This window comes from Oncorhynchus gorbuscha, linkage group LG24, assembly GCF_021184085.1.
Source record: "Oncorhynchus gorbuscha isolate QuinsamMale2020 ecotype Even-year linkage group LG24, OgorEven_v1.0, whole genome shotgun sequence".
Lineage (NCBI taxonomy): Eukaryota > Metazoa > Chordata > Actinopteri > Salmoniformes > Salmonidae > Oncorhynchus > Oncorhynchus gorbuscha.
Window position 1 is genome coordinate 58,886,331 of NC_060196.1, and position 26,129 is coordinate 58,912,459.

At 44.6% G+C, this 26,129-nt stretch overlaps 1 pseudogene; it reads left to right on the forward strand.

Annotated features, from left to right (window-relative positions):
• Positions 1-256: 256 nt before the first annotated feature.
• Positions 257-26,129, forward strand: part of LOC124012280 — a 29,422-nt pseudogene continuing 3,549 nt past the window's right edge.

The window sequence follows — 26,129 nt, forward strand, 5'->3', positions numbered from 1 at the left end:
TCGCGAAACAGTCCTTTAGCTTAGCATCCGCTTCATTGGAACCGTTTCCATATTGAGCGCGTCACTGGCACTTCCTGTTTGAGTGTTTGCTTGTAAGCAGGAATCAAGAGGGCAGAGTTATGGTCAGATTTGCCAAACGGAGTGTCAGGGAGAGCTCTTTATGCGTCACTGTGTGTGGAGGAAATGTTGTGGGATTCATCCAATGGCATTGAAGAGTACACCACATCAGTCACTGGCTTCATCAGTAAGTGCAGCGATGACGTCGTCCAACCAGAAGCCAGGGATTACAGGTAGCGCCCGACCGGTAAATCAGTTAACCGATGGATATTAGCCTTTCACAGAAATATTTGTATCGTTCTTAATTCCACCAAATGCTGATATTATATAAGTAGAATGAACAAATATGTCTGCTCATTTGCGTTCATAAAAACAAATGGTTGCCTGAAGAGGATGCCCTATGAGCTGCTCATTCAACATCATTTATGATTCAGTAAGTTACGACGTGAGAGTGGGCATGGTGGTTTGGCGATGAGTAGCTTACCACAGCCAGCGACAGCGTATTGGAATAAGTAAATAATCCAAAAACATCACCAAGCAATCAGCTCTGTCTTACAATAATATATGCCATTTAGCAGACGCTTTTATCCAAAGCGACTTACAGTCATGTGTGCATACATTCTACGTATGGGTGGTCCCGGGGATCGAACCCACTACCCTGGTGTTACAAGCACCATGCTCTACCAACTGAGCTACAGAAGGACCATTGTTATTATTATATTATTATTATTATAGCTCTGTCTTCATCTCATGCTCACTTGGATAATGCTAGCAGGCTAGCTAAGTGAGGCTCTATATAGCCAGCAAAGTAGTTAGCCTAGCCAGGTAGCTCACAAGTCATCTGTGCTAGCTACTTATGTGCAAACACTTAACTGGGGCCAAAAAGTCAATACGCGGAAAATAACTTATTTCTCTCAAATTTGGTGCCCAAATATAGTTATAAATATATATATATAAAAATACTATAACAAATACTCAGATGAAAACACATTGTGCTTTTTATCACAGACTACTTTGTGTCTAAGTTTAACAAGGACATGTGTCATGATCGAAGGTATGATCAACAGCCTCACACACATATATCGTTTGGTCATTGTGCTGCCACAGAATAAATTGTGAGCAAGGCCGCAATAAAGCTTTTACATACCAGAGCTGTGAGGAAAGTTCTATATAGTATTGAAACAATGTTGCGATTGTTTGTGAAAATGCCAACAGGTGTGGTTCTCGTGGGGGAAACATTCTATTTGGGAAAGATTCTATTGGGGAAAGTTTCTATTGGGGAAAGATTCTATTGGGGAAAGATTCTATTGGGGAAATATTCTATTGGGGAAAGGTTCTATTGGGGAAAGGTTCTATTGGGGAAAGATTCTATTGGGGAAAGGTTCTATTGGGGAAAGATTCTATTGGAGAAAGATTCTATTGGGGAAAGATTCTATTGGGGAAAGATTCTATTGGGGAAAGATTCTATTGGGGAAAGGTTCCGTTGGGTTGCCATGGAAGCCAAGAAGGGGGGGTGAGGTGTGTGTGTGCTCAAACAGACATGCATGTGGGGGTCTGGGAGAGGAAGTGTGTCCACCTGATGAATGGACATGTGCCTGAACTCAATTTCATACACTAATTGAAGTGTGCAAAAGTTACATAAAACACCCAAAATGTCATTAAAATGTGTTCAGATGTGGACAAGGTCATGGAACATTCTCATAATCACATTAAATGAACTATATTTTTCAGAGAGAGAACTTGTAAATCAGTCCGATTCGACCGGAACACAGCAGGAGGGTTAAGTCAATACGAACAATGGTGATCACACCAGATACTGACTGGTTTTCTAATCCACGCTTCTACCTTTGTAATTTTATTTTGGTGTCTGTGACCAACAGATGCATATTTGTATTCCCAGTCATGTGAAATCCATAGATTAGGGCCCATAGAATTTATTTAATTTAAAATTGACAGATGAAAAACAAAATCTGAACTGTAACTCATGTAACATTTTGAAATTGTTGCATGTTGCATTTTTAATGTTAAGTATATATAGCCAATTTATTTTGTATTAAATAACAGTGTAATTTACATGATGGTTTCAATAAGAAAACCTATTTTCTAATGAACAGCTAGCGTGTGATTGTCATAATAACAGACAGTACATTATGTGATAACAAGTCAGAGATGAGAGGAACTGCCTCACACAGCAGGGGAAACAGAGGGTTAAATACACAACAGGTAATGAATGGGATTGAAAACTGATGTGTGGGAAGACAAGACAATACCAATTGAAAATGAAAAACGGATCAATGATGGCTAGAAGGAGAGGCTCCGTCCGAAAAAGGAGAGGCAACGACTTCGGCAGAAGTCGTGACAGTGATAACAAGTCAGAGAAGAGAGGAACTGCCTCACACAGCAGACTGGTCACCAATCAAGTTCACGTTGCCATGGTGCGTCATACGGTCTGTTAAGCTATTTGTTTACGCAATCCTTTCTCAAAGTCAGGGTGTGAGCCAAGAAACCTGACACATTTTCCTTGAAAGTACATAATGTCACGATTCCAAACCTATACGATATTTCAGGTGTTGTACTTTTTGTTGACAAAACTCATGCTAATATTGATAGTATCACTGTTCTTGATTTTATCACTGCTCTTGATAACTTCACTGCTCTGGATAGTATCACTGCTCTGGATAGTATCACTACTCTGGATAGTATCACTACTCTTGATAGTATCACTGCTCTGGATAGTATCACTGCTCTTGATAGTATCACTGCTCTGGATAGTATCACTGCTCTGGATAGTATCACTGCTCTTGATAGTATCACTGCTCTTGATAGTATCACTGCTCTTGGTAGTATCACTGCTCTTGATAACTTCACTGCTCTTTAATAAGCTTTACGTATCGGCCTCTGAGTGGAACACTAACGGACACTTGGAAGAAATCCTGCTACACCCTCTGACGAAACATCAAACAGGCAAAGCGTCAATACAGGACGATCGAATCCTACTACTCTGGCTTTGATGCTTTTTGGATGTGGCAGTGCTTAGCTAACTATCACGGATTACAAAGGGAAACCCACCCGAAAGCTGCCCAGTTACGCGAGCCTACCAGGCGAGCTGAATGCCTTCTATGCTCTTTTCGAGGCAAGCAACACTGAACCATGTGTGAGAGCACCAACTGTTCCAGATGACTGTGTGATCATGCTCTCTGTAGCTAATGTGAGTAAGACCTGTATCCTCTTGAAGCTAGGGGGCACTATTTTTATGTTTGGAAAAATAACGTTCCCAAAGTAAACAGCCTATTTCTCCGGACCAGATGCTAGAATATGCATATAATTGACAGATAGAAAACACTCTAAAGTTTCCAAAACTGTCAAAATATTGTCTGTGAGTATAACAGAAGTGATATTGCTAGCGAAACCCTGAGAAAAATAAAACCAGGAAGTGGCTTCTATTTTGAAAACTCCATGTTCCATAGCCTCCCATTTAAAGGGATATCAACCAGATTCCTTTTATTATCGCTTCCCCAAGGTGTCAACGGTCTTCAGACATAGTTTCAGGCTTTTATTGTGAAGAATGAGCATGAACGACCACATTGCGTAAGTGGATGGGTGGGGGCTCTCAGAGTGAATTGTGCGCAAAAGAGAAAGGCGGCCATTGTTACTCCCGGTCCTAGTGAAAAGCCAACTGTCCCGGTTGATATATTATCGAATAGATATTTGAAAAACACCCTGAGGATTGATTATAAAAAACGTCTGACATGTTCCTGTGGACATTATGGATATAATTTGGAATTTTTGTCTGCGTTGTCGTGACCGCTCTTTCCGGTGGATTCCTGGGCATAACGCACCGAACTAACGGAGGTATTTGGATATATAAAATATCTTTATGGAAGAAAAGGAACATTTGTTGTCTAACTGGGAGTCTCTAGAATGAAAACATCTGAAGATCATCAAAGGTAAACGGTTAATTTGATTGCTTTTCTGATTCTCGTGACCAAGTTACCTGATGTTAAGTGTACTTATTGTTTTGTCGAGCGATCGATACATTTACACAAACGCTTGGATTGCTTTCGCTGTAAAGCATCATTTCAAAATCTGAGACGACAGGTGGATTAACAAAAGGCTAAGCTGTGTTTTCCTATATTTCATGAATATGAATATTTTCTAGTAATATTATTTGACTGTGGCGCTATGCTATTCAGCGTTGCTGATGACAATTATCCCAGATCCGGTATGGGTGGTTCAGAGAGGTTAAACAGGTTAACATTCAGATGGATTACCAGGGCGTATACTCAGAGCATGCGTTGACTAGCAGGCAAATGTCTTCACTGACATTTTCAACCTCTCCCTGACCCAGTCTGTAATACGTACATGTTTCAAGCCATCCACCATAGTCCCTGTACACAAGAACACCAAGGTAAACTGTCTAAATGACTACCAAACCGTATCACTCATATCTCTAGCCATGAAATGCTCACATCAACACGCTCTATTGGACTCCACACTTCCCTTTCCTACGCCATTGACTTCAGTTCATCACTAAGGTCACGACCCTGGGACGGAACACCTCCCTCTGCAACTGCATCCTGTACCTTCTGACGTGCCGCCCCCAGCTGGTGAGGGCTGGCGAGAACACATCCGCCACGCTGACCCTCAACACGGGAGCCCCTCAGGGGTGTGTGCTTAGTCCCCCTCCTGTACTGCCTGTTCATCCACGACTGGTCACGTTCGACTCCAACGCAAGTTTTCCGACGACACAACGGTGGTAAGCCCGATCACGGATGACGATGAGACAGACTTTAGGGAGGAGGTCAGATACCTGGCACTGCGATGCCGGGACAACAGCCTCTCCTCCAACATCAAGCATTATAATGGCCCTGATGGTTGACAACAGGAAATGGAGGGCTGAGCACGCCCCTATTCACATCGGCGGGGTTATAGTGGATTTAGGTTGAGAGCTTCATGTTCCTTAGTGCCCACATCACTATGGTCCAAACACACCAACACAGTTGTGAAGCTGAGCTGGAGTACGTTTACCAATGCCTCTTACAGTGGTGGAAAAAGTACCCAATTGTCATGCTTGAATAAAAGTAAAGATACCTTAATAGAAAATGACTCAAGTGAAAGTGAGTCACCCAGAAAAATATTACTTCAGTAAAAGTCTAAAATTATTTGGTTTTAAATATACTTAAGTATAAAAAGTAAATAGTATTGCTAAAATATAGTTAAGTATAAACATTAAAAGCAGAGATAATTTCAAATCCCTTATATTAACCAAAAAAGACCATTGGCACCATTTTCTTGATATTCTAATATATGAAAAGTAAGTGGCACACTCCAACACTCGGACATAACTTTGAAACGAAGCATGTGCATTTCCGAGTAAGCATTTCACGGTAAAGTCTAGACCTGTTGTATTCGGAGTATGTGACAAATAAAATTGGATTTGCACAAACAAAAACATAATTTAAAATATTTGTTTTCCTCGTTTTGCAGAGCAGGGTAGTTAACTGAATTTGTATGTCAATGAGGAAGGTGCATATTTAACGAGTTGTGTGTGTTTTGTGTGTGTGTGTGTGTGTTGAGCTGATTAGCATGTAGAGTGATTGGGGTGCCCTGGGCTAGAGTCAGGGGAGGAGAGGAGAGGAGAGGAGAGGAGAGGAGAGGAGAGGAGAGGAGAGGAGAGGAGAGGAGAGGAGAGGAGAGGAGAGGAGAGGAGAGGAGAGGAGAGGAGAGGAGAGGAGAGGAGAGGGAGAGAGAGGAGAGGAGAGGAGAGGAGAGGAGAGGAGAGGAGTTAAAGTAGGGGAGGGAGAAGAAGGGGATAATAGAAAATAGGAGGGGAGGGATAGGAGGGGACAAATGTGGGGAGAGGAGAGAAGGGGATAAAAGGTGGGGAAAGACAGGAGGGGAGATGGAAGGAGGGGAGAAGAGGAGGGAGAATGTAGGGAATGGGGAGGGAAAAGAGGAGGGAAGGGAGAGGGGGAATAAAGCGAGAAGGAGAAGAGGGAGAGTGGGATAGAGCAAGAGGGGAGGAGGGGAGGGAGAGGGGGATAGAGTGAGAAGGGAGGAGAGGAGGAAGAGGGGGAAAGTACAGAGAAAAGTGTGGAGAACAGGATGAAGTGGAAGAGAGAGGGGAGAAAGAAGCGGGAAGAGGAGAGGAGAAAAGAAGACAAGACAAGAGTAAAGGTACATAGAAGAAAAGACAAGAAGTAGAGAAGAGAAGAAGAGAACATAAGTAGAGGAGAGAAGTAGAGGAGAGATGTAGAGAAGAGAAGAGAAGTAGAGAAGTAGAGTAGAGAAGAGAAGTAGAGAAGAGATGTAGAGAAGAGAAGAAAGTAGAGAAGTAGAGTAGAGAAGAGAAGTAGAGAAGAGATGTAGAGAAGAGAAGAGAAGTAGAGAAGTAGAATAGAGAAGAGAAGTAGAGAAGAGATGTAGAGAAGAGAAGAGAAGTAGAGTAGAGAAGTAGAGAAGAGAAGTAGTGAAGAGAAGTAGAGAAGAGAAGTAGTGAAGAGAAGTAGAGAAGAGAAGTAGAGTAGAGAAGAGAAGTAGAGTAGAGAAGTAGTGAAGAGAAGTAGTGAAGAGAAGTAGAGAAGAGAAGTAGTGAAGAGAAGTAGAGTAGAGAAGAGAAGTAGAGTAGAGAAGTAGTGAAGAGAAGTAGTGAAGAGAAGTAGAGAAGAGAAGTAGTGAAGAGAAGTAGAGAAGAGAAGTAGTGAAGAGAAGTAGAGAAGAGAAGTAGTGAAGAGAAGTAGAGAAGAGAAGTAGAGTAGAGAAGAGAAGTAGAGTAGAGAAGTAGTGAAGAGAAGTAGTGAAGAGAAGTAGAGAAGAGAAGTAGTGAAGAGAAGTAGAGAAGATAAGTAGTGAAGAGAAGTAGAGAAGAGAAGTAGTGAAGAGAAGTAGAGAAGAGAAGTAGTGAAGAGAAGTAGAGAAGAGAAGTAGAGTAGAGAAGAGAAGTAGAGTAGAGAAGTAGTGAAGAGAAGTAGTGAAGAGAAGTAGAGAAGAGAAGTAGTGAAGAGAAGTAGAGTAGAGAAGAGAAGTAGAGTAGAGAAGTAGTGAAGAGAAGTGGTGAAGAGAAGTAGAGAAGAGAAGTAGTGAAGAGAAGTAGTGAAGAGAAGTAGAGTAGAGAAGAGAAGTAGAGTAGAGAAGTAGTGAAGAGAAGTAGTGAAGAGAAGTAGAGAAGAGAAGTAGTGAAGAGAAGTAGAGAAGAGAAGTAGTGAAGAGAAGTAGAGAAGAAGAGAAGTAGAGTAGAGAAGTAGAGTAGAGAAGTAGAGTAGAGAAGTAGAGAAGAGAAGTAGAGAAGAGAAGTAGAGAAGTAGAGAAGAGAAGTAGAGAAGTAGTGTAGAGAAGTAGAGAAGAGAAGTAGAGAAGAGAAGTAGAGAAGAGAAGTAGAGTAGAGAAGTAGAGAAGAGAAGTAGAGTAGAGAAGTAGAGAAGAGAAGTAGAGTAGAGAAGTAGAGAAGAGAAGTAGAGAAGAGAAGTAGAGAAGAGAAGTAGAGTAGAGAAGTTAAATAAACCCCCATTGATAAACTAGTTAGCTGGTTGGTTTGGGTTCGGTCTCCATGACTATGGCGCCTCTTCACACCTTGTTGCAGACAGAGGATTGGGTGAGAATGAATAATTAACTCATCACCCTTGGTAACAGTGCGAAGTGCCAGGTCTCCACGGTGATAGTTGCTGTGACAGCAAAACACTTCTCTAAATAACTGCTTCCTGTTGATGAAGAAAAACAAATTATTTACAAAATGTTTCTGTTTACTATAATAATCACTGGATCATCATCCATCTTATTTGAATACATAGCAATATTCAAATTACTATAACACTCATATCAGATTTTCTGTATTTTCTATGATTAACAGTACGCAAACTTATATCAAAAATGTTAATTTACCCAATCAGACAACACAGGAAACAGAAACTGGGAACCATAGTAATGCTGTTAGATGATGGCAGTAAACCTCTGTTAGATATGTAACATCAGTTTACCACAGGGATAATGTTTCTCACGGAAGCAGTGTTGACAAAATATACAAAAACAGGAATTTGAAAGAATCCTCACATACAGACAGACACACATGCATGGAAAGATGCACACAAACATACCTATGGTGCACACACACACACACAGATGCACAATCGAGAGCATCCTGGCGGGCTGTATCACCGCCTGGTACGGCAACAGCTCCGCCCACAACCGTAAGGCTCTCCAGAGGGTAGTGAGGTCTGCACAACGCATCACCGGGGGGAAACTACCTGCCCTCCAGGACACCTACACCACCCGATGTTACAGGAAGGCCATAAAGATCATCAAGGACAACAACCACCCGAGCCACGGCCTGTTCACCCCGCTATCATCCAAATCAAATCAAATCAAATTTTATTTGTCACATACACATGGTTAGCAGATGTTAATGCGAGGGTAGCGAAATGCTTGTGCTTCTAGTTCCGATAATGCAGTAAGAACCAACAAGTAATCTAACTAACAATTCCAAAACTACTGTCTAATACACAGTGTAAGGGGATAAAGAATATGTACATAAGGATATATGAATGAGTCATGGTACAGAGCAGCATACAGTAGATGGTATCGAGTACAGTATATACATATGAGATGAGTATGTAGACAAAGTAAACAAAGTGGCATAGTTAAAGTGGCTTGTGATACATGTATTACATAAGGATGCAGTCGATGATGTAGAGTACAGTGGGGATAAAGAATATGTACATAAGGATATATGTATTCATATTCCATATGAGATAATGTATATGCATATATAGATAATTGTTTAAAGTAGCTAGTGATATTACTGAATGTATATAACATTATTTATTTAACAGGGATCTTGATCCAGGGGGAGGTTGAATATCTCTGCCATAACCAAGAAGTTTGATCTTGACTTCGAGCCACTTAGCCTGAAAGGTAGCAAACCAAATACATAGCTGGAGCCCTGAGCTGGATGTGATTAGATTTCTTATAGCTATAAGCAATGGTGTAGCATGTACCCCCGAGCCACTGCGAAGCGAGGGTTTCCCTCAACCAAACATTTGTATGTGCATATTTTTTGGGAAATAATATCGGCGATATATCGAAATATGGTATAAACTGTATATTGCACACACACACACACACACACACACACACACACACACACACACACACACACACACACACACACACACACACACACACACACACACAGAGATAGGGAGGTGAGCTGTGTGAGTTTGTGATTTAGTGCGAGAGAAGGGGAAAGAGAGCGAGGGAGGGAGAAACAGCGAGAGAGAGAGAGAGGGGAGAGAGAGAGGGAGAGAGAGAAAGAGGGGGAGAGAGAGGAGAGAGAGAGAGGTGAGAGAAAGAGGGGGAGAGAGGGAGAGAGAGGTGAGAGAGAGGGAGAGAGGGAGAGAGGGGGAGTGAAACAGAGAGAGGGGGAGGGAGAGAGAGGGGGCGAGAGAGGGAGAGAGAGGGAGGAGGGAGAGAGAGAGGGGGAGAGGAACAGAGAGAGAGGGAGAGAGAGGGAGAGAGGGGGGAGAGAGAGAGGGAGAGAGAGGGGGAGTGAAACAGAGAGAGAGAGGGAGCGAGAGAGGGGAGAGAGAGAGAGGGAGAGGGGAGAGAGAGAGGGGGGAGAACAGAGAGAGAGAGGGAGAGAGGGGGGAGAGAGAGGAAGAGAGAGAGGGAGAGAAACAGAGAGAGAGTAAGGGGGAGAGAGAGCGAGGGGGAGAGAGGGAGGGTGAGAGAGGGAGAGAGAGCGAGGGGGAGAGAAACAGAGAGAGAGAGGGAGAGAGAGAGGGGGAGAGAGAGGGGAGAGAAACAGAGAGAGAGAGGGAGAGAGAGCGAGGGGGAGAGAAACAGAGAGAGAGAGGGGAGAGAGAGAGGGGGAGAGAGGGGGGGAGAGGGGGAGAGAGAGGGTAGGGGAGAGAGGGGGGAGAGAATGATTGATGGAAGAGAACTAGAGGAAGGATGGTAGGAGAATTAAACAGACACATTTTTTTTTAAAAAACTAATCCTTCCTGGTTGTAACCTATTTAGCCTACAAAGAACCTGTCCCATTGTAAACACACACACACACACACACACACTTAAAGTTGTGCCTGCAGAGAACCAGTCTAATTCTAGACAGGAACAACATGAGCATGTTTTTATCCAAATGGCATCTTATTCCCTATTCCCTAGTTCACAACTTTTTTTTTTGCACACTACCTATAAGTCTCAGGTCAGAAGTAGTGCACTCTATACATAATAGGGTTCCATTTGGGACAGCGTCTTTTGGCAGACGGACCCAAATATGACACCGTACCGCTCACCTCTGTTCCAGTCAGGAATCAATTTCAAGGGTCAATATTTATATAGTCTATACAGTGATAGATGCAGCCTGTTGAGAGGAGTGTGTGTGTGTGTGTGTGTGTGTGTGTGTGTGTGTGTGTGTGTGTGTGTGTGTGTGTGTGTGTGTGTGTGTGTGTGTGTGTGTGTGTGTGTGTGTGTGTGTGTGTGTGTGTGTGTGTGTGTGTGTGTGTGTGTGTGTGTGTGTGTGTGTGTGCTTGCGTGTGTGCTTGCGTGAGCGTGTGTGTGCGTGCATGCTTGTGTGTGTGTGTAGAGAGAGGAGCGAGGGGGTGTGAGATCAATCTCTCATAGGACACAGGATAAATACAACTCAGGATATCGGAACATCATGTCCTTGCTAGTCGACAATCACTTAATTTCCAAAGAACGCACAACTCCAGTAAGTGAAGGAGACTCAATACAAAACATGTTTAGAAAGAACGGATCTGGCGACAAAAACAAAGATCATTTCTGGTTTCTTCTATAGACTGTAGACCTGACTCAATGTAGAGGTATGCAACAACTACAACAACTAATACAACAACAACAATAATTACTACAACAACAACAATAATTACTACAACAACAACAATAATTACTACTACAACACCAACAACAATAATTACTACAACAACAGCAACAACAACTACAACAACAACAACAATAATTACTACAACAACAGCAACAACAACTACAACAACAACAACAATAATTACTACAACAACAGCAACAACAACTACAACAACAACAACAATAATTACTACAACAACAACAACAATAATTACTACAACAACAGCAACAACAACTACAACAACAACAACAATAATTACTACAACAACAACAGCAACAACTACAACTACAACAACAATAATTATTACAACAACAGCAACAACTACAACAACTACATATACAACCACAACAACTACCACAGCTTCAACAACCACAACTACAACAACTACAACTACAGTAACATCAACTATAACAACATCAACTACTACAACAATAACTACAACAACAACTACAACAACCTACAACTTCTACAGCAACTACTGCAACAACAGCTGCAACAACAACTGCAACTACTACAATAACTACTGCAACAACTGCAACAACAACAAGAACTACAACAAAACAACAACAACTACAACAAAACAACAACAACAACCACAACAACAACAACCACAACCACAACTACAACATCTACCACAACCACAACTACAACAACAACAATAACTACAACAACAACTACAACAACCTACAACTTCTACAGCAACTACTGCAACAACAGTTGCAACAACAGCTGCAACAACAACTGCAACTACTACAATAACTACTGCAACAACTGCAACAACAACAAGAACTACAACAAAACAACAATAACATCTACCACAACTACAACAACAACAACTACCACAACCACAACTACAACAACAACAACAACCACAACCACAACTACAACAACAGCCGCAACAACAGCTGCAACAACAACAAGAACTACAACAAAACAACAATAACATCTACCACAACTACAACAACAACAACAGCTGCAACAACAGCTGCAACTACTTCAATAACTACTGCAACAACTGCAACAACAACAAGAACTACAACAAAACAACAATAACATCTACCACAACCACAACCACAACAACAACATCTACCACAACCACAACCACAACCACAACCACAACCACAACCACAACCACAACTACAACAACATCTACCACAACCACAACAACAACTACAACAGCATCTACCACAACAACAACAACATCTACCACAACAACAACAACAACATCTACCACAACCACAACAACAACTACAACAGCATCTACCACAACAACAACAACATCTATCACAACAACAACAACATCTACCACAACAACAACAACAACATCTACCACAACCACAACAACAACTACAACAGCATCTACCACAACAACAACAACATCTACCACAACAACAACAACATCTACCACAACAACAACATCTACCACAACCACAACAGCATCTACCACAACAACAACAACAACATCTACCACAACCACAACAACAACAACATCTACCACAACAACAACAACAACATCTACCACAACCACAACAACAACTACAACAGCATCTACCACAACAACAACAACATCTACCACAACTACAACAACATCTACCACAACCACAACAACAACTACAACAGCATCTACCACAACAACAACAACATCTACCACAACAACAACAACAACATCTACCACAACCACAACAACAACTACAACAGCATCTACCACAACTACAACAGCATCTACCACAACAACAACAACATCTACCACAACCAACAACAACATCTACCACAACCACAACAACTACTACAACAACATCTACCACAACTACAACAACAACATCTACCACAACCACAACTACAACAACAACAACATCTACCACAACCACAACAACATCTACCACAACCACAACAACAACAACAACCACAACCACAACTACAACACAACTACAACTACAACAACAACAAATATCACAACGGTTTGATTTGTCTAATCTTAGCAATTTCTTCTCAGCTAGCTACATAGCCGTCTTTGTATCAAAGATAATTGCGTAATTATCGTATTTCGCCGTCCTAACGTAGTCTTCACTAGCAAGCTAGCTAACGTCCACTGATTAGCTGCACTGGAGAAACTATTACACTCAACTGAACGACTTGATTAGTGTAGTGTTAGCTAGCTACATAGCTGCCTTTGCTGTCTTCGTATCATCGTATCCAAGATAATTGTGTTGTTTAGGTTTAGAGTGTGTAGTCTTAGAGTGATTATCTTAATTTACCGAGGTTAGCTAGCCAGCTATTTGTCGTCCTTAACGTAGGTGACTCTGCTAGCTAGCCAACGCTAGCCAATGTCTTCTGTATAGAACTCAACTACCCGGTCGCATTCACAGGTAGTATCACATTTTCACTTCATTTCATTACAGTACAACGGTTTGATTTGTTTGATCGTAGCTAGCTACATAGCCGTCTTTGTATCAAAGATAATTGTGTAGTCTAGAGCGATTTTCTAGGTTCGCTAGCCAGCTATTGTCGTTCTTTAACGCACGTAACGTAAACAACACTGCTAGCTAGCTAGCCCCCGAATAGCAACACTGCAGAAACTATTACACTCAACGGAACGACTTGATTAGTGTAGTGTCAACAACGCACCCACTGCCAGCTGGCCTACTTCAGCAGTACTGTATCATTTTAATCATTTTAGTCAATAAGATTCTTGCTACGTAGCTTAACTTTCTGAACATTCGAGACGTGTAGTCCACTTGTCATTCCAATCTCCTTTGCATTAGCGTAGCCTCTTCTGTAGCCTGTCAACTATGTGTCTGTTTATCCCTGTTCTCTCCTCTCTGCACAGACCATACAAACGCTCCTCACCGCGTGGCCGCGCCACCCTACTCTGGTGGTCCCAGCGCACGACCCACGTGGAGATCCAGGTCTCCGGTAGCCTCTGGAACTGCCAATCTGCGGTCAACAAGGCAGAGTTCATCTCAGCCTATGCCTCCCTCCAGTCCCTCGACTTCTTGGCACTGACGGAAACATGGATCACCACAGACAACACTGCTACTCCTACTGCTCTCTCTTCGTCCGCCCACGTGTTCTCGCACACCCGAGAGCGTCTGGTCAGCGGGGTGGTGGCACCGGGATCCTCATCTCTCCCAAGTGGTCATTCTCTCTTTCTCCCCCTTACCCATCTGTCTATCGCCTCCTTTGAATTCCATGCTGTCACAGTTACTAGCCCTTTCAAGCTTAACATCCTTATCATTTATCGCCCTCCAGGTTCCTCGGAGAGTTCATCAATGAGCTTGATGCCTTGATAAGCTCCTTTCCTGAGGACGGCTCACCTCTCACAGTTCTGGGCGACTTTAACCTCCCCACGTCTACCTTTGACTCTTTCCTCTCTGCCTCCTTCTTTCCACTCCTCTCCTCTTTTGACCTCACCCTCTCACCTTCCCCCCTACTCACAAGGCAGGCAATACGCTCGACCTCATCTTTACTAGATGCTGTTCCTCCACTAACCTCATTGCAACTCCTCCAAGTCTCCGACCACTGCCTTGTATCCTTTTCCCTCTCGCTCTCATCCAACACCTCCCACACTGCCCCTACTCGGATGGTATCGCGCCGTCCCAACCTTCGCTCTCTCTCCCCGCTACTCTCTCCTCTTCCATCCTATCATCTCTTCCCTCCGCTCAAACCTTCTCCCACCTATCTCCTGATTCTGCCTCCTCAACCCTCCTCTCCTCCCTCTCTGCATCCCTTGACTCTCTATGTCCCCTATCCTCCAGGCCGGCTCGGTCCTCCCTCCCGCTCCGTGGCTCGATGACTCATTGCGAGCTCACAGAACAGGGCTCCGGGCAGCCGAGCGGAAATGGAGGAAAACTCGCCTCCCTGCGGACCTGGCATCCTTTCACTCCCTCCTCTCTACATTTTCCTCCTCTGTCTCTGCTGCTAAAGCCACTTTCTACCACGCTAAATTCCAAGCATCTGCCTCTAACCCTAGGAAGCTCTTTGCCACCTTTTCCTCCCTCCTGAATCCTCCGCCCCCCCCCCTCCTCCTCTCTGCAGATGACTTCGTCAACCATTTTGAAAAGAAGGTCGACGACATCCGATCCTCGTTTGCTAAGTCAAACGACACCGCTGGTTCTGCTCACACTGCCCTACCCTGTGCTCTGACCTCTTTCTCCCCTCTCTCTCAGATGAAATCTCGCGTCTTGTGACGGCCGGCCGCCCAACAACCTGCCCGCTTGACCCTATCCCCTCCTCTCTTCTCCAGACCATTTCCGGAGACCTTCTCCCTTACCTCACCTCGCTCATCAACTCATCCCTGACCGCTGGCTACGTCCCTTCCGTCTTCAAGAGAGCGAGAGTTGCACCCCTTCTGAAAAAACCTACACTTGATCCCTCCGATGTCAACAATTACAGACCAGTATCCCTTCTTTCTTTTCTCTCCAAAACTCTTGAATGTGCCGTCCTTGGCCAGCTCTCCCGCTATCTCTCTCTGAATGACCTTCTTGATCCAAATCAGTCAGGTTTCAAGACTAGTCATTCAACTGAGACTGCTCTCCTCTGTATCACGGAGGCGCTCCGCACTGCTAAAGCTAACTCTCTCTCCTCTGCTCTCATCCTTCTAGATCTGTCGGCTGCCTTCGATACTGTGAACCATCAGATCCTCCTCTCCACCCTCTCCGAGTTGGGCATCTCCGGCGCGGCCCACGCTTGGATTGCGTCCTACCTGACAGGTCGCTCCTACCAGGTGGCGTGGCGAGAATCTGTCTCCTCACCACGCGCTCTCACCACTGGTGTCCCCCAGGGCTCTGTTCTTGGCCCTCTCCTATTCTCTCTATACACCAAGTCACTTGGCTCTGTCATAACCTCACATGGTCTCTCTTATCATTGCTATGCAGACGACACACAATTAATCTTCTCCTTTCCCCCTTCTGATGACCAGGTGGCGAATCGCATCTCTGCATGTCTGGCAGACATATCAGTGTGGATGACGGATCACCACCTCAAGCTGAACCTCGGCAAGACGGAGCTGCTCTTCCTCCCGGGGAAGGACTGCCCGTTCCATGATCTCGCCATCACGGTTGACAACTCCATTGTGTCCTCCTCCCAGAGCGCCAAGAACCTTGGCGTGATCCTGGACAACACCCTGTCGTTCTCAACCAACATCAAGGCGGTGGACCGTTCCTGTAGGTTCATGCTCTACAACATCCGCAGAGTACGACCCTGCCTCACACAGGAAGCTGCGCAGGTCCTAATCCAGGCACTTGTCATCTCCCGTCTGGATTACTGCAACTCGCTGTTGGCTGGGCTCCCTGCCTGTGCCATTAAACCCCTTCAACTCATCCAGAACGCCGCAGCCCGTCTGGTGTTCAACCTTCCCAAGTTCTCTCACGTCACCCCGCTCCTCCGTTCTCTCCACTGGCTTCCAGTTGAAGCTCGCATCCGCTACAAGACCATGGTGCTTGCCTACGGAGCTGTGAGGGGAACGGCACCTCAGTACCTCCAGGCTCTGATCAGGCCCTACACCCAAACAAGGGCACTGCGTTCATCCACCTCTGGCCTGCTCGCCTCCCTACCACTGAGGAAGTACAGCTCCCGCTCAGCCCAGTCAAAACTGTTCGCTGCCCTGGCCCCCCAATGGTGGAACAAACTCCCTCACGACGCCAGGACAGCGGAGTCAATCACCACCTTCCGGAGACACCTGAAACCCCACCTCTTTAAGGAATACCTAGGATAGGATAAGTAATCCCTCTCACCCCCCTAAGTTTTAGATGCACTATTGTTAAGTGACTGTCCCACTGGATGTCATAAGGTGAATGCACCAATTTGTAAGTCGCTCTGGATAAGAGCGTCTGCTAAATGACTTAAATGTAAATGTAAATGTACAACAACAGCTGCAACAACAGCTGCAACAACAGCTGCAACAACAACTGCAACTACTTTAATAACTACTGCAACAACTGCAACAAACAACAACAACAACAACAACAACAACTGCACAACAACAAGAACTACAACAAAACAACAAACAACTACAACAACAACAACAACAACAACCACAACCACAACAACAAAACAACAACAACATCTACCACAACCACAACTACAACAACAACAACAACAACAACAACAACTAACACAACCACAACAACAACAACTACAACCACAACAACAACTACAACAACAACAACACTACAATAACTACTGCAACAACTACAACAACAACAAGAACTACAACAACAACAACAATAACATCTACCACAACCACAACACAACAACAACATCTACCACAACCACAACTACAACAACAACAACATCTACCACAACCACAACTACAACAACAACATCTACCGCAACCACAACAACTACAACAACAACATCTACCACAACCACAACTACAACAACAACATCTACCACAACCACAACTACAACAACATCTACCACAACCACAACAACAACATCTACCACAACCACAACAACAACATCTACCACAACCACAACTACAACAACAACAACAACAACAACAACAACAACAACAACAACAACAACAACAACAACAACAACATCTACCACAGCCACAACAACAACATCTACCACAACCACAACCACAACAACTACAGCAACAACAACAACAACAACAACATCTACCACAACCACAACAACAACATCTACCACAACCACAACAACAACATCTACAACAACAACCACAACAACTACAACAACAACAACAACATCTACCACAACCACAACTACAACAACATCTACCACAACCACAACAACAACATCTACCACAACCACAACTACAACAACAACAACAACAACAACAACAACAACAACAACAACAACAACAACATCTACCACAACCACAACAACAACATCTACCACAACCACAACCACAACAACTACAGCAACAACAACAACAACAACAACAACAACAACAACAACATCTACCACAACCACAACAACAACATCTACCACAACCACAACAACAACAACAACATCTAACACAACCACAACAACAACGACAACATCTACCACAACCACAACTACAACAACATCTACCACAACCACAACCACAACAACAACATCTACCACAACCACAACAACAACATCTACCACAACAACATCTACCACAACCACAACAACATCTACCACAACCACAACAACCACAACAACAACATCTACCACAACAACAACTACAACAACAACAACAACATCTACCACAACCACAACTACAACAACATCTACCACAACCACAACAACAACATCTACCACAACCACAACAACAACATCTACCACAACAACTACTACAACAACAACAACAACAACAACATCTACCACAACCACAACAACAACAACAACATCTACCACAACCACAACTACAACAACATCTACCACAACCACAACAACAACATCTACCACAACCACAACTACAACAACAACATCTACCACAACCACAACAACATCTACCACAACCACAACAACAACAACATCTACCACAACCACAACAACTACAACAACAACATCTACCACAACCACAACAGCATCTACCACAACCACAACAACTACAACAACAACAACAACAACAACTACTAAAACTATAACTAAAACCACAAAAACAACAGCGAATAAAATGAAAACAACTAAGTTGACATATGGAATAGTTTTAAGATAGTCATACGATGGATCATTAATCTTATTGATTTAACATTTTAGGACCAATGTAGGTATAAAAAAATATAGAAAATAATGATTTGATAAAATTATTGAATTTGGCCTTTACTACTATAGCCCAGAGAAACACATTAAATAACACATTAATGAATGGAAAAACAGACCCCCTAATGCCCCATGTTTCTTGGCCCAACAAGGTTTTGGTGTCAAGTGTTTGTACTATTTCTAGGAGATATAAAAAGTTCAGAAAATATATACACTACCGGTCAAAAGTTTGGACACACCTACTCATTCAAGGAGGAAGTTTTTTTCTGGGTCTTCCTGTCCTGTGACAGGTCCTCAAATATTTTTTGCAGTATTTTCTACATTGTAGAATAATAGTTAAGACATCAAAACTATGAAATAACACACATGGGATCGTGTAGTAACCAAAATGTGTTAAACAAATCTAAATATATTTTATGTTTGAGATTCTTCAAATAGCCACCCTTTGCCTTGATGACAGCTTTGCACATTCTTGGCATTCTCTCAACCAGCTTCACATGGAATGCTTTTCCAACAGCCTTGAAGGAGTTCCCACATATGCTCAGCACTTGTTGCCTGCTTTTCCTTCACTTTGACGGTCCTCATGAGAGACTTATCCCAAACCATCTCAATATGGTTAAGGTCGGGACAGTTAATTGTGGAGGTGTGTTGGACAGTCATTGTCCTAATAGTTGGGTCATTGTCCTAACAACTAATAGTCCCACTAAGTCCCACTAGCCTAGGGGATAGAGCATTGGGGAAATAACAGAAAGTTTGCTAGATCGAATCCCTGACCTGATAAGGTAGAAATCTGACGTTCTGCTCCTGAACAAGGTAGTTAACCCGAACTGTTCCTAGGCTGTCATGGTGAATATGAATGTGTTCTTTACTGACTTGACTAGTTAAATAAAGGTTAAATAAATGTTGAAAGGTCAGTTAACAGGGTCTAATGAACTTATCCTCTGCAGCAGAGGTAACTCTCCTGTCCTGTGAATTAAAATAGACAGTCCCACTAAGCCCAAACCAGATGGGATGGCGTTGATCGCTGCAGAATGCTGTGGTAGCCATGCTGGTTAAGTGAATCGAACTTCTAAATAAATCACAGACTGTGTCAACCTGGTAAAGCACCACTACACCATCACACCTCCTCCTCCATGCTTTACGGTGTCTCACAAAGACACAGAGGTTGGAACCAAAATCTCACATTTGAACTCCAGACCAAATGACAGATTTCCACTGGTCTAATGTCAATTACTCATGTTTCTTGGCCCAAGCAAGTCTCTGTCTTTCTTCTTATTGGTGTCATTTAGTAGTGGTTTCTTTTCAGCAATTCAACCATGAAGGCCTGATTCACACAGTCTCCTCTGAACAGTTGATGTTGAGATGTGTCTGTTACTTGTTACCATTTATTTGGTCTGCAAATTCTGAGGCTGGTAACTCTAATGAACTGAAGCAGAGGTAACTCTGGGTCTTCCTGTCCTGTGACAGGTCCTCATGAGAGACAGTTAACTCTAATGAACTTATCCTCTGCAGCAGAGGTAACTCTGGGTCTTCCTGTCCTGTGACAGGTCCTCATGAGAGACAGTTAACTCTACTGAACTTATCCTCTGCAGCAGAGGTAACTCTGGGTCTTCCTGTCCTGTGACAGGTCCTCATGAGAGACAGTTAACTCTAATGAACTTATCCTCTGCAGCAGAGGTAACTCTGGGTCTTCCTGTCCTGCGACAGGTCCTCATGAGAGACAGTTAACTCTAATGAACTTATCCTCTGCAGCAGAGGTAACTCTGGGTCTTCCTGTCCTGTGACAGGTCCTCATGAGAGACAGTTAACTCTAATGAACTTATCCTCTGCAGCAGAGGTAACTCTGGGTCTTCCTGTCCTGCGACAGGTCCTCATGAGAGACAGTTAACTCTAATGAACTTATCCTCTGCAGCAGAGGTAACTCTGGGTCTTCCTGTCCTGTGACAGGTCCTCATGAGAGCCAGTTGACTCCTCTAATGAACTTATCCTCTGCAGCAGAGGTAACTCTGGGTCTTCCTGTCCTGCAGCAGACAGGTCCTCATGAGAGACAGTTAACTCTAATGAACTTATCCTCTGCAGCAGAGGTAACTCTGGGTCTTCCTGTCCTGTGACAGGTCCTCATGAGAGACAGTTAACTCTACTGAACTTATCCTCTGCAGCAGAGGTAACTCTGGGTCTTCCTTTCCTGTGACAGGTCCTCATGAGAGACAGTTAACTCTAATGAACTTATCCTCTGCAGCAGAGGTAACTCTGGGTCTTCCTGTCCTGTGACAGGTCCTCATGAGAGACAGTTAACTCTAATGAACTTATCCTCTGCAGCAGAGGTAACTCTGGGTCTTCCTGTCCTGCGACAGGTCCTCATGAGAGACAGTTAACTCTAATGAACTTATCCTCTGCAGCAGAGGTAACTCTGGGTCTTCCTGTCCTGTGACAGGTCCTCATGAGAGACAGTTAACTCTAATGAACTTATCCTCTGCAGCAGAGGTAACTCTGGGTCTTCCTGTCCTGCGACAGGTCCTCATGAGAGACAGTTAACTCTAATGAACTTATCCTCTGCAGCAGAGGTAACTCTGGGTCTTCCTGTCCTGTGACAGGTCCTCATGAGAGACAGTTAACTCTAATGAACTTATCCTCTGCAGCAGAGGTAACTCTGGGTCTTCCTGTCCTGTGACAGGTCCTCATGAGAGACAGTTAACTCTAATGAACTTATCCTCTGCAGCAGAGGTAACTCTGGGTCTTCCTGTCCTGTGACAGGTCCTCATGAGAGACAGTTAACTCTAATGAACTTATCCTCTGCAGCAGAGGTAACTCTGGGTCTTCCTGTCCTGTGACAGGTCCTCATGAGAGACAGTTAACTCTAATGAACTTATCCTCTGCAGCAGAGGTAACTCTGGGTCTTCCTTTCCTGTGACAGGTCCTCATGAGAGACAGTTAACTCTAATGAACTTATCCTCTGCAGCAGAGGTAACTCTGGGTCATCCTTTCTTGTGACAGGTCCTCATGAGAGCCAGTTTCATCGTAACACTTGATGGTTTTTTGTGACTCCACTTGAAGAAACTTTCAAAGCTCTTGAAATGTTCAGCATTGCCTGACCTTCATGTCTTAAAGTAATGATGGACTGTCGTTTTCTCTTTGCTTATTTCGCTACACTCCCATTAACATCTGCTAACCATGTGTATGTGACAAATACAATTTGATTTGATATTTGAGCTGTTCTTGACATAATATTGGTCTTTTACCAAATAGGGCTATCTACTGTATACCATCCCTACCTTGTCACAACACAACTGATTGGCTCAAATTTACATTACATTTAAGTCATTTAGCAGACGCTCTTATCCAGAGCGACTTACAAATTGGTGCATTCACCTTATGACATCCAGTGGAACAGCCACTTTACAATAGTGCATCTAAATCTTTTAAGGGGGGTGAGAAGGATTACTTTATCCTATCCTAGGTATTCCTTAAAGAGGTGGGTTTCAGGTGTCTCCGGAAGGTGGTGATTGACTCCGCTGTCCTGGCGTCGTGAGGGAGTTTGTTCCACCATTGGGGGGCCAGAGCAGCGAACAGTTTTGACTGGGCTGAGCGGGAACTGTACTTCCTCAGTGGTAGGGAGGCGAGCAGGCCAGAGGTGGATGAACGCAGTGCCCTTGTTTGGATGTAGGGCCTGATCAGAGCCTGGAGGTACTGAGGTGCCGTTCCCCTCACAGCTCCGTAGGCAAGCACCATGGTCTTGTAGCGGATGCAAGCTTCAACTGGAAGCCAGTGGAGAGAGAGGAGGAGCGGGGTGACGTGAGAGTACTTGGGAAGGTTGAACACCAGACGGGCTGCGGCATTCTGGATGAGTTGTAGGGGTTTAATGGCACAGGCAGGGAGCCCAGCCAACAGCGAGTTGCAGTAATCCAGACGGGAGATGACAAGTGCCTGGATTAGGACATGCGCCGCTTCCTGTGTGAGGCAGGGTCGTACTCTGCGGATGTTGTAGAGCATGAACCTACAGGAACGGGCCACCGCCTTGATGTTGGTTGAGAACGACAGGGTGTTGTCCAGGATCACACCAAGGTTCTTAGCGCTCTGGGAGGAGGACACAATGGAGTTGTCAACCGTGATGGCGAGATCATGGAACGGGCAGTCCTTCCCCGGGAGGAAGAGCAGCTCCGTCTTGCCGAGGTTCAGCTTGAGGTGGTGATCCGTCATCCACACTGATATGTCTGCCAGACATGCAGAGATGCGATTCGCCACCTGGTCATCAGAAGGGGGAAAGGAGAAGATTAATTGTGTGTCGTCTGCATAGCAATGATAGGAGAGACCATGTGAGGTTATGACAGAGCCAAGTGACTTGGTGTATAGCGAGAATAGGAGAGGGCCTAGAACAGAGCCCTGGGGGACACCAGTGGTGAGAGCGCGTGGTGAGGAGACAGATTCTCGCCACGCCACCTGGTAGGAGCGACCTGTCAGGTAGGACGCAATCCAAGCGTGGGCCGCGCCGGAGATGCCCAACTCGGAGAGGGTGGAGAGGAGGATCTGATGGTTCACAGTATCGAAGGCAGCCGATAGGTCTAGAAGGATGAGAGCAGAGGAGAGAGAGTTAGCTTTAGCAGTGCGGAGCGCCTCCGTGATACAGAGAAGAGCAGTCTCAGTTGAATGACTAGTCTTGAAACCTGACTGATTTGGATCAAGAAGGTCAGTCTGAGAGAGATAGCGGGAGAGCTGGCCAAGGACGGCACGTTCAAGAGTTTTGGAGAGAAAAGAAAGAAGGGATACTGGTCTGTAGTTGTTGACATCGGAGGGATCGAGTGTAGGTTTTTTCAGAAGGGGTGCAACTCTCGCTCTCTTGAAGACGGAAGGGACGTAGCCAGCTGTCAGGGATGAGTTGATGAGCGAGGTGAGGTAAGGGAGAAGATCTCCAGAAATGGTCTGGAGAAGAGAGGAGGGCATAGGGTCAAGCGGGCAGGTTGTTGGGCGGCCGGCCGTCACAAGACGCAAGATTTCATCTGGAGAGAGAGGGGAGAAAGAGTTCAGAGCACAGGGTAGGGCAGTGTGAGCAGAACTAGCGGTGTCGTTTGACTTAGCAAACGAGGATCGGATGTCGTCGACCTTCTTTTCAAAATGGTTGACGAAGTCATCTGCAGACAGGGAGGAGGGGGGGGGGGAGGAGGATTCAGGAGGGAGGAGAAGGTGGCACAGAGCTTCCTAGGTTTAGAGGCAGATGCTTTGAATTTAGAGTGGTAGAAAGTGGCTTTAGCAGCAGAGACGGAGGAGGAAAATGTAGAGAGGAGGGAGTGAAAGGATGCCAGATCCGCAGGGAGGCGAGTTTTCCTCCATTTCCGCTCGGCTGCCCGGAGCCCTGTTCTGTGAGCTCGCAATGAGTCGTCGAGCCACGGAGCAGGAGGGGAGGACCGAGCCGGCCTGGAGGATAGGGGACATAGAGAGTCAAAGGCATGCAGAAAGGGAGGAGAGGAGGGTTGAGGAGGCAGAATCAGGAGATAGGTTGGAGAAGGTTTGAGCAGAGGGAAGAGATGATAGGATGGAAGAGGAGAGAGTAGCGGGGGAGAGAGAGCGGAGGTTGGGACGGCACGATACCATCCGAGTAGGGGCAGTGTGGGAAGTGTTGGATGAGAGCGAGAGGGAAAAGGATACAAGGTAGTGGTCGGAGACTTGGAGGGGAGTTGCAATGAGGTTAGTGGAAGAACAGCATCTAGTAAAGATGAGGTCGAGCGTATTTCCTGCCTTGTGAGTAGGGGGGGAAGGTGAGAGGGTGAGGTCAAAAGACGAGAGGAGTGGAAAGAAGGAGGCAGAGAGGAATGAGTCAAAGGTAGACGTGGGGAGGTTAAAGTCGCCCAGAACTGTGAGAGGTGAGCCGTCCTCAGGAAAGGAGCTTATCAAGGCATCAAGCTCATTGATGAACTCTCCGAGGGAACCTGGAGGGCGATAAATGATAAGGATGTTGAGCTTGAAAGGGCTGGTAACTGTGACAGCATGGAGTTCAAAGGAGGCGATAGACAGATGGGTAAGGGGAGAAAGAGAGAATGACCACTTGGGAGAGATGAGGATCCCGTTGCCACCACCCCGCTGACCAGAATCTCTCGGGGTGTGCGAGAACACGTGGGCGGACGAAGAGAGAGCAGTGGGAGTAGCAGTGTTATCTGTGGTGATCCATGTTTCCGTCAGTGCCAAGAAGTCAAGGGACTGGAGGGAGGCATAGGCTGAGATGAACTCTGCCTTGTTGGCCGCAGATCGGCAGTTCCAGAGGCTGCCGGAGACCTGGAACTCCACGTGGGTCGTGCGCGCTGGGACCACCAGATTAGGGTGGCCGCGGCCACGCGGTGTGGAGCGTTTGTATGGTCTGTGCAGAGAGGAGAGAACAGGGATAGACAGACACATAGTTGACAGGCTACAGAAGAGGCTACGCTAATGCAAAAGAGATTAGAATGACAAGTGGACTACACGTCTCGAATGTTCAGAAAGTTAAGCTTACGTAGCAAGAATCTTATTGACTAAAATGATTAAAATGATACAGTACTGCTGAAGTAGGCTAGCTGGCAGTGGCTGGCTGTTGACTTTGTAGGCTGACACACTACACTAATCAAGTCGTGCCGTTGAGTGTAATAGTTTCTACAGTGCTGCTATTCGGGGTCTAGCTGGCTAGCTAGCAGTGTTGATTACGTTACGTTGCGTTAAAAGAACGACAATAGCTGGCTAGCTAACCTAGAAAATCGCTCTAGACTACACAATTATCTTTGATACAAAGACGGCTATGTAGCTGGCTATGTAGCTAGCTACGATCAAACAAATCAAACCGTTATACTGTAATGAAATGAAATGAAAATGCTCAAACACATTTAGAAGGAAATAAATTTAGCAAAAACTTTTAAGAATAAAAAAATAATCATATTTAACTAGGCAAGTCACATTCTTACTGTGGAACCGGCGACCGTCTTGATTCAGTTACTTCCCTCTCATCACCTGCCGTCCCAAGAAGGCCCACCTGTTAGTTGAAATGCATTCCAGGTGACTACCTCATGACGCTGGTTGAGAGAATGCCAAGAGTGTGCAAAGCTGTCATCAAGGCAAAGGGTGGCAACTTTGAAGAATCTCAAATATAAAATACATTTTGATTTGTTTTACACTATTCTTTGGTTACTATGTGTTATTTCATAGTTTCGATGTCATCATTAGTATTATACAATGTAGAAAATAGTACAAATAAAGAAAAATAATAGTTTCTGGGTCAAAGCGTCCGATTTTATTGACGTCTCATGGTCTGACCAACATCTCTCTAGCTCTATCAACAGATGTGATCCAATGCACAAAACACACATATCTTGGATTTTCATGATCATTTAAAAATATATATATTATGTTTGCAATCAACTCCAGGCGGACAGCTCTCTATGGTCTGTCACTCTATGTGTGTATGTCCTTTCAGTGTAGGGTGAAAGAGAGAGAACAACATACACACATCCCTTTGTTCAGTGGACAACAACTCACAAGGAATATG